Source organism: Tigriopus californicus, chromosome 4 (genome assembly GCF_007210705.1).
Source record: "Tigriopus californicus strain San Diego chromosome 4, Tcal_SD_v2.1, whole genome shotgun sequence".
In the NCBI taxonomy this organism is placed as follows: domain Eukaryota; kingdom Metazoa; phylum Arthropoda; class Copepoda; order Harpacticoida; family Harpacticidae; genus Tigriopus; species Tigriopus californicus.
The window spans coordinates 11011604-11021861 of NC_081443.1; the positions used below are offsets into that span (position 1 = coordinate 11011604).

Consider the following 10258-nt stretch of genomic DNA (forward strand, 5'->3'; position numbering starts at 1 on the left):
TTTGTTACTAGAACCTACTCTGATTCGCTAACCATTGCTCTTTTTATTCCATCTTTGGATTTGGAAGTTTCCTTACATTTTTTTGCCTTATTTAATCTTCAATTCTTTCCGAAGCAAGTTCAATCAGTGTGAAAGTGCTTTTTGTCTTGTGTTAAACGCGTGACATCTGCCTGAAAGACTCACAATGGTTTTAGAATATTCTTTCGTTTACAACTTCGACCAAAGTTTTTGTTACTAGAACCTACTCTGATTCGCTAACCAGAATCCATCTTGCGTAGATGGTCAATCCCGGTCAAAAGAGTCGATACCCGACTGCGTCAAAATGTTTCTTAAATATCTTCTCAAAGCAATTTTGGTCCTATAAGTAGCAGCCGACTGATCACATTTTGTGACGTCACTGGCCTACTTTTCAAAACAATTAATATTAGAACAAATCAAAATACAACTCATAATGTTTGACAAAAACTTAAATACGCTTTCGATAAAAAACTGCAAAAATGGGAAACTTAAAAGTAACAGAAATGAGTCTCAAAAACAGCATTTTCAAACTTAAAAGTATTTTTTCTGTTCCTTTCAAGGATAAATAGCTTGCCATTGTAATTGTATCCCTTAACAAAGAGCTATTAAGCCCCAAAAGTTCAGATGACATCCCCAAAAATAGTTATGGCATGATCTTCTTTCTCCATTTCAATGTCCCAAGTCGATGTAGTTTTTTGAGAGCGAAATTTGGTAGATTGATTCGAAAGTTCCCTGGATCTGGTCCAAAATCTGAGTTTGGGAAGGTGTCAAAGTGGATAAGGTAGGAAAGAGACATGCAAGCCATTCTACAACATCTCCCTAAAATCCAATAAATATTATTTGATTGATAAAATTCACACGGCAAAACGAACAGCTTTCCTTTTTTTTCTTGAGCTTCGTCTCGGTAATGGGAACCCAGGTTCTTCTGGTTTAGACTCCTGTATCTAAAAGAAGTTCAGGTTGAGGATCGATGAGACGAAGAAAATGACGGTTCCTCGTCAAGGTGGTTATATTTTCTGGTTAAGTGTTTGCTAAAATGCCAAGACATCTAGATATGTTTTTCTTTCTCAAAGAGACAAAAGGAACAACTTTTGTCAAATACACATGTTTAAAAGTAGCTCAGATAAGTGTGTAAAATAACTTAAAGACTATTAAAATGCATCATTGTCAAAAACGGAGTCAATCAGTATCAAACATACTCTTTCATATTCAATTCTTTCTAATGAATTACATATTTCTCTTACCTGAGTCATCTCCATGACGAAGGACACGCAAGAAGACATTGTGAGATTTTTTTTTTTTTGATAGTAGCATGAATTCTGCTGCAAGTGAAAATATCCAAATGGTAAGAAACTAAACCAAGGTCGATTGAAGTACGAGGCGAGTAAATATATCATGTATATATACATATATTTCTTATTTACTTTTATTTCTTTTTATAAAGGCAGACATTGGCTCATCTGCGAGCGCCCACCCCTCGCTTGGCGACAGTATATCTCCGGCATAAGACTCCCTGTTGCCCAACCGCCAAATGCGCCACTATCTCTCCAGTTCCACCCAAAGTCGTGTAAAGCTATTTTTGATGAGATCGTAATCCATTATGAGACGCTACTGCCGGTAATGCTTTTCCTCGATCAATTTTGGGAAGCACGGGCGTTTCCAGATAGATTGGGATTCGTTTCAGATATTCTTGTGTTATATAGATAGGGCAGATCTCACCACCGGATTTGAACAAAAATAACGAGTGACCCAAGTTTTCCGGAACGTTTTTCCTCGTGTGAAGTAGAATTTGAACAGAGCAATCAGAAATAATCAAATCACGGCGTTGTACTCTTTGGAGGTCCGAAAATCTCGAAACCGTTAGAAAGGCTGTAAGCTCAAACCAAACCCCTCTAAGATCGGCTATAGGTATAATTTTGGTGGAAACACGTCGGAGTTTGGTTAAAGTAGGTTGTACGATTGCCCTCAGGACTTGTTTTGTCATTGGATGTGCCTGGCGAGCCACGGAACCAAGGGGTCGGGTGATGCCCTGTCAAAGTGAGACGGATAGAGGGATCACTTGTCGGAGATGCCATGCCAAAACGTTCATGAAAGGAGATTATCGCCGCCAATGCCATAGTTGCGGATGCTGGTCCTTTACCTTCAGACACCAATTGAGCTAAGTATCTGTCAACCGAAATTGCGGGTGCAGGCAGCCATGGTTGATCGTGTTTAAGACAGAATCGACAAAATTGATCCCAAGCCACTGCACGACCAGTGCCTCTGAACATGAAGAAGAGGCGGATCTTCTTATCCAAGCCCTTATGATTCTGGTGTCATATCGCCTTCTTCAGGGGCTCAACCGATTGGATCAGTCCTGCATTTTTCTGCCCAAAGGGAGATGGAAAAGCCGGAGTACGTTTGGTCACGGGCTTCTTCGCAGCTCAACAAGTTCGTCAAACGGCCAATCCAACCATTCCCTTCCAGTTGAGACATTATCAACAGTTTTTGATAATACATTCAAGTTTTTTGCTAAATTGGATGCTGTTCAAGGATATCATCAGATTCCTTTGGACGAGGACAATTCACTTCCTACACGATCCTTCCTGCGAGTGGAAGATTCCACTACAACAGAGCCCCATGGGACCAACGCGAGTTCTGACGAATGGTGCCATAGATCAGATATTGCAATCAAGGTCTACCTGGAGTACTTAAACTCGTGGACAACATTCTCGTCCAAGCACCAACCCAGACGTTCTTTATTCGAGAATTCGTGCAGTGTTGGAAAGATGCCGCGAACATTGGTATTACCATTTCAAAGAAAAGTTTGCATGGCGGCCAGAAGTGAAATTTGCAGGTTTTGTCGTCTCCAGTCAAGGTCGTTCGGCCCAATCCGACAAAAACTGGAGGCTGATTAGCAATTTCCAGAGCCGGGAGATCTCACTTCTCTTTACGTTCCTGTTTGGGACTTGCAAACCAGGTGGGAGCTTCATCCCAGATTTAGCCCACGTCACCAATGATTTGCGGACTTACTCAAGAACGATGTTGTCTTTCGATGGCTGCCAGAACACAGTATTCTGTTAAGAAGGCGAAGAAAGTGCTACTTCGGCCTCTCTTGTTCAATATTTCGATCCCACTTCGGACGGAATTGCTCACAGATGCTTCGAGATTACAGGGATCGGTTTTGCCCTCATTCAACGTGGATCTCAGGATGAGATACGCCTCATCCAGTGTGCGTTCTCGCGCGCTAACCCCAACGGAATCCCGCTATGCCACAATTGAGCTCGAATGCTGGCCATTACTTGGGCCATTCAAAAGTGTCGATATTACTTCTTGGGTGATATCAAGTTCAATGTGATTACAGATCACCGCCCTGGTCGGGATTTTCGACAAGCCTTTGGACGACGTTCATAACTCTCGACTTTTACGTTTCCGAGAAAAATTGTCCAGTTTACCTTCAGTGTGCCATGGGTTGCTGGTAAAACCCATTTGATCTCTGATGCTCTGTCTCGTGCACCGGTGTTCTCAGCCCACGAGGAGGGTGAGATGATCATTGACACTTGGATTTGCCGCTGACAACAGCAATGAGACACCCGAGCCTCAAATTTATATTTGACGCCACAAAGCAGGACACAAGTTACCAAGGATGTCCTTGCCTTTAAACAAGATCAGAAGATCGAGGAGTTATCTCCAACACACCCAGCACGTCCTTATGCCAACGTGTGGGATGATCTTTGTTTTACTCGGGAAGTCGTCACTTCTCATCTTGGACAACAAAGGATTGTAATCCCCAAAAGTTGTCGAACGGAAATTCTCGTTTCCTTCACCTGCCACACACTGGTATAGTGAAGACGAGGAAAGCGCCCCAACAGCTATACTATTGGCCTGGGATCAATGATGACATTAAGATCATGATTGATCGGTGCGAGATTTGTCAAGCTCGTCGACCAACCCAACAGTGAGAACCACTCCAGGAGAAGAATGAAGCTACGAGACCCATGGAACAAATTGCAGCCGACCTTTCGAGTTTGCTGGACGTCACTACCTGGTAGTAGTTGACAGATATTCGGGTTGGCCATTCCAATATCTGTTGGATTCATTGACTACGGGAACAGTCACAAGAATTCTCTTAGAATACTCCTTCAATTCGGTTTCCCAACGCGAATTCGCACTGATGGAGGACCTCAGTTTCGTAGCGAATTCCGAAAGTTCTGCTGTGACAATAATATCTTGCATGAATTGTCGTCACCTTACAATCCTGAAGCAATGGATTAGCAGAATCGGCAGTAAAGGCATCAAGGACCTTTATTACAAGTATCAAGACGAGGCGACCGTTGATGTTCGACAGAGCCTTGGCAACTTGGAGGAACATTGGAGGATTGTCGCCATCGCAGTTATTTCTCGGGTTTCTTTACCTACATTACCGAGGCCGTTGGCCCCATGGCTCAAGGAGTTGCTTCTCGTATGAAGAAGAAAGGCCCGAAAAAATCCATCAAAGTGAACTTCAACCGAACGACCCCTTTCGCTTCTCAAGCTCAACCAAAGAGTGCGTGTTCAGCACCCAGTTTTCAAAACCTGGAAAGAGCTTGGAACAATTGAAGCGATCAGAGATTCGGGATGTTTGTACATTATTTCTCATGGATGACGGACGAAGGAGTTTGAGGAATAGAATCTCATCAAGCCATTGGCTAGAGACGTGACTATGATATAAACCTCCTATTACCGCCGAGTCAGATACCGAAGAAGATGACTCTTATCCATGAAGAAGTGCTCGGTTAGAAGAGAGGAGAAGGGCAAAACTCTTCACTGGTGATCAAACGTCAAATGTGCACCATGGAGCAAGCCCCTCTCAAGAAATCATTCTCAGCCCCAGGGAGGTGGAACAGAGTTCTGGTTTCCACGTTGTAGAGATCCATGTTGGCACAGTCCAAATGGGACTCGTTATCTTGGTGGTGTTGGTGATTGTGTTTATATGTGTACATAAACGTTGCGTCATGACAAGACAGCAACAGGTTCAACCACACAGTGTTCTTCCATGGTTTAAAAACGGACAATGTCTTATGACACGTCCCCAGCTTCAAAGAACGGCCCCATCTTTCAACGAAGACCGGTTCTAGGATGTCACCAATGGTACAACGACATCAAGTTCAACACCGCACAGTTTCGTGTGGGCAAATGTTTAAATTATGTGATTCATATAATTCGGGGGGGAGTAGTGTTATTCCTTATTTAGGTTATCACGGCTTATGCCATGCTCATGCATCATGCTCTCTCGTTCCTCATATATGCTCTCTGTGTATATACGACCCCTGTATCCATGCCCCAACTACCGTTCAATAAACAGTTTGCAATAGAGCTTCAATCAGAGTACATCGTCGTCAGTCTGTTTCTCACGCGTCTTAACATAACAGATGACTTTCCTAGTGCAAATAAGGAAGTGAAACAAAATGACCAATTCTTAAGGCTGAATGACCGCGGGGGCTTGCTTCGACCTTCTCAAGTGAATTACGCCACCTCTGTTTGCATTGAGCTTCGAGAAGAAATCTTTTAAGATGAATACTTACGCAAGACTGTGATGTCTTCAGCAGATCCAAGAGCATTGTTTGTATCTTGTTGGAAGAAGTGTGTCGAAAGTTTCATGTCACTTGTTTCAGGCTTTAAATAAGTATTTGTGATGATGAACATTCCTTTCAATAAGTTTGTGCCAGATATTGGGGAAAAATGCTTCAATCTAGCTTCTAAAAACCTTGCCACCAACATCAACGACAATGTTCATCAGAGTAGAAAGCGTGGGGGGGGATTCCGGCCCCTCTTCAAAAGCTAGAAAAATTACTAAACTGTCAGGACATCAGAAATAGGTCATGTAATATATAATATATCAAAGAGCATCGAAACATTTTTAAATTACTCAAGAAGTGCGTACAAAAGCAAATCAGTACATTTCATTATTGGCCTTAGTTGGCGGTGCTCAATTTAGCGTGGGTTTCTTTGATAGAGAGTCCCTGGAAGAGACATGTAAGACATTCTATTGAAGTCAGTACGATTTTATTATATTACTATGAAAGATGCAACTGACTCGTGCAATTTCCTTTTGGGGTCATTTTGTCATCTTGGATCACTCATGAAGATTCTCCATCCTTTCTAGCTTTCTTCAGAAGAGTTGCCGCCTCACTAAAATCTTCTTATATATTTCATATTTTTTTTCTTTGCAGACTTCCTTACCGCTACTAGGATTGGAATTCCAGAAATGTATTCATCCATAGATATGCACTCAAGAAACTAAATTTGGTTTTATTCGTTATCAATGATGCTTATTAGGATATGAAATAAGTTAAAAAATATGTTTACATCGTCAACAAAGTAAAATTCAGATGAAACAATTATTTGGTGAAGTTAACATTGGTTAATCATTCCTCAGACATTCATCAAATTCAGGCCAGTTTTTCGCTCAGCAACTTTGTTGGGAAAAAGCTAGGCGAAATCCTTGGTTAACTTTCGTTTTTGTCTCGTCCACGTGTTCAAAATTGTCAGACCGGAAGGTGATCTGGAAAGGACGTTGCTCAGCTGGAAAAGAGAATGCTTGAATTAATCGCAGGTTAACCATTTTGCCTGGACCAAATTATGTCAATACGTCAACTTCATCAATTGTTATGATTGCCCTTTTCTTTTGGGAGTGGTGGCTTAAGCCTATCTCCTCGATAATGGTGGAGATGATGGAGACTCCACAGTCAGTGTCACTTATGTTTTCAGCTCTTGCATTTACCGGATATCTAATCCCAAACACTCTGCCATTACTATGGGAATGTAGGATAAATTCGGGTAAGATCTCTAGCTCTGACTATTCAAAACCCACTGGAGGACACTAAATTGGTTAAGAAGCCTTGTCAAGTTTGAAGAGAGACACATTTTGGCACATTTCTACTTGCTATCAAACACTTGCATATCTCAAGATCTAAGAAAGCAATGATTTTTCAAGAACATATTTGGTGGAAAAATGGACCACGTTTAGCTATCACTTGAACTCAAATTAACAAAGTACTCTTCCTTTCAGCGAAGCTCAAATTCCCAGACAATTAATACCTACAATATTTATTTTTTAATGGTCTCTATGTCGTAGCCCAGTTTTAGCCAATATGAAATTGAATTTCTATTTTCATGTAAAAAACAAACGCCGCAAATCCGAGTGAGTTCTGACAATTAGAGGCGCAAACTTGAATTGCATCGACTTTCTAGGAATAATTAATTGGGAGTTGTAGTTGTTAACGAGTTGTGATACTCGCTGGTTATTGACGTAGAGTGTATTTCCCAATCAAACACAAACAATATATAGTCAAACGCCAACGCATTCTTGTAATTAACACATTCGCTACACCTCCCATCCAGTTTGTCGCCATCTTATCAACCGACAATGCCCTTCATCACGAATCTTGCCTCGCTTCCGTCTGACAACCGTCTGAGGACAAGCCCAAGCAAAATGGCCCTTTCTTCGACAGTTGTAACATGTTCGTTGTGAGTCGTTATGATTCGGATTCCCCAAGGTTGCCCCATCGCGGACCAATATTCCTTCGCCCAGAGTATCTCTAACACCCTGTGCCATCAAGGCCGTCTGGATGGCCTCGTCAAGTTTCCCATTTCTCCCGTTCAAGACCACAGCCTTCAGCTCGGTGTTCAAACNCTTCAGCTCGGTGTTCAAACCATGAATGAAACGATCTATAACCAAAAGATCTCGATTTCCCTTGGCGAACTCTGGGTAACATTCCATCACCACGTCTCGACACCTTCTTGCGAATTCCATCACGTCGTTTTCCATGACCAGGGAGCAAAAGAATTTCTTAACCTCAGACTCCCGGTATGTTTCTCTCATAATTACTACAATAGATTTGATAAGCTCAAAGCTCTTCTTCAGGACTTGCTCCTCCTAATCTTCCATTACAGTCGACCCCACCTCTCGAAGTCCCGGAAATATTCTCCCTGCTTCCTGATCCGTCCAACCATTAGCCTTTGACACGCGATCAAAGTACTTCGCGTAATCCACCAACTTGCCCTCAGACCTCTTCGGGACAGGCGATATCCACACACCGTTGCTTGAACTGCCTATTGCCATCTCGGCTTTGCGTTCCCCCGATTCCGTCATTATTGAACAAGCCTGGACACGACTTTGATCGGACACTATTCAACCAGGCACCACCGCTGCCACCATGTAGTTGTTAACAGGTTGTGATACACGCTGGTTATTGAAGTAGAGTGTATTTCCCAATCAAACACAAACAATATATAGTCAAACGCCAACGCATTCTTGTAATTAACACATTCACTACAGAGTGGAGTTTCAGTTCCGGAGCAGAGATGCAGTACATTTTGACCAAGCTTTTGCCTTCGTTTGAGAAAAAAATGTTTCATTTTGCCATTAACAAGTTTATGTCTTGAACCCCAAGTGCTGAAAGATTACTTATTAACCAAACGTCATTACAAATTTGATATCTAGAATGTTGTTGTCTTACTGTTTTATTGCGGAACCTTCAAGCCAAATCTAAAATTGACCTCGCACTTCTAGAAATGTGCTCTCTGAACGAATTTCCGGCTAAATCGGCTTGCTTTGGATCAAAGAAACTCGGGAGTCCCAGAAAATTCCTAATTGATAATATATTCATAAAATAAGGAATTTAGCTGATTGCAATTAAAAGCAAATCACTGTTATGAAACTTTGCCGAAGATTCCAATTATATTGAATCATAGTCATAATAAAATAAATCATCAATTCATTCTATCTCTTATATTCTTTTATATCTCTTTATCTTATACATTGTAAAATTCACTTATACTTAGCAATGCCATTACTCTGCATGCACCAAGAAGGTGGTGGAGTGGTAAAAGCAATAAACAATATGTAGTCCTCCCTACACAAGTTTGAATAGCTCTCTCGAGTTCCCTTGCTGAATTTTGGGCTAAACCCCAGATAAATGACTAAATGTCCAAATACACATTCGGTGAAGGGCCAGCATTTAAAGTCGTCATATCCACGATTAAAGATTTTGTCTTGCCCCTCTTTTCAAGGGCTCCTGTAAGTTTCTTAACCTCGATCTTTGCGCCGTCTACTGAAATTCATCCCAAAAAAACTTGGTGACAGCTTTGAACATATTTCAAGACGTAAGTTTCAAAACAAAGCTCAGAACTCAATGAACCTTGTTTTGATAGGTTGTTTCTTATGACTGCTTTTGGTCAGGCATTGAGGCATTCGACTGCTAAAGTAGCCAAATGTGTTCAAGACAGTGCATGAAGAGGCTTGGTTGAAATGACTTTTCTGTAATTAAAATTGCAGTTTGGTTCTTTCATCTGATCCCAAAATATGGTAAGGATTATTTTCATTAGTGTAAAAGGTAAAGTGAACAAGGCAGTGCGATGACGAATAGTTCGAACATATCTGATCTTTCCTTAACGAAAGAAAAAGATTTCACCTTTTTACTTTGCCATTCTCTGTTTTCAGATACTTGATCTTCTGAACTTATACCTTATTTTCAAACACTATTGATCGTATTACTCACTGCAAATAGTTGCATGGTTCATTGCGTCAGCAGAAGTTGCCAGCTTCATTCCACAGATCTGAGATGCCTTGGCTGGTTCCGTTTTTTCCAAACTTTCAAAGCACCAGGTAATAATAACACAATCGTAACCACTGGTCTTCATTCCATCAGTTCCATAAGCGCAACACATTGATGACTAAAACGTGAAATAGAAAAGTGCCAAACGATTTTTCAACTTTTTCCCTTGTTTAGTATTTTGTATTTGAAGAATCTGGATTAAAAGGTTGACACTTGCTCGACTTGCTCGGAAAATATTGCCAGCCATTAAAACAGTTAAAAAAGTTGAAATACAGCAAAAAATGATTGTACTTTAACTATTGATATGTTTTAAAGCTAGAGCTAAAGTTATTTTTCCCAACTTATGAGCGTTTTCAAAAAAAGTCAGCGAGATGGGTTTCTCAGACCATTTTTTGTGCAAAACTCTAGAGTTGCAGTTACATGACACCTTTTCCAGGTAGATTGCTTCTCTGGGAAAAAAGGCGGAGAAAAAATTAGAAAATGATTTTCCTTGGGGGGGGGGCCAATGCGAAAGGAAAGGGGGGGTTTTTTTTGGAAATGAGGGGGAGGGCCCCCCTTTTTTTTTTTTTTTTTCCTTTTTTTTTTTTTTTTTTCTTTTTTTTTTTTTTTTTTTTTTTTTTTTTTTTTGAAAAAAGGCATTTGGGGGCTAATTATCTCTCTCG

General features: G+C 41.0%; 1 protein-coding gene and 1 long non-coding RNA gene across 2 annotated transcripts in view; both read right to left on the bottom strand.

The window, feature by feature from the left end:
* LOC131879615 (uncharacterized) overlaps positions 1–10258 on the bottom strand; it is a 45175-nt gene that overhangs the window by 8190 nt on the left and 26727 nt on the right. The gene's annotated exons all lie outside the window — the stretch shown is intronic.
* Positions 6264–8239, bottom strand: LOC131879447 (uncharacterized). The gene is made up of 2 exons (XR_009373154.1): positions 7943–8239; positions 6264–6561 (listed from the first exon to the last, which is right to left on the bottom strand). It is a non-coding gene; the product is annotated as an uncharacterized LOC131879447 (long non-coding RNA).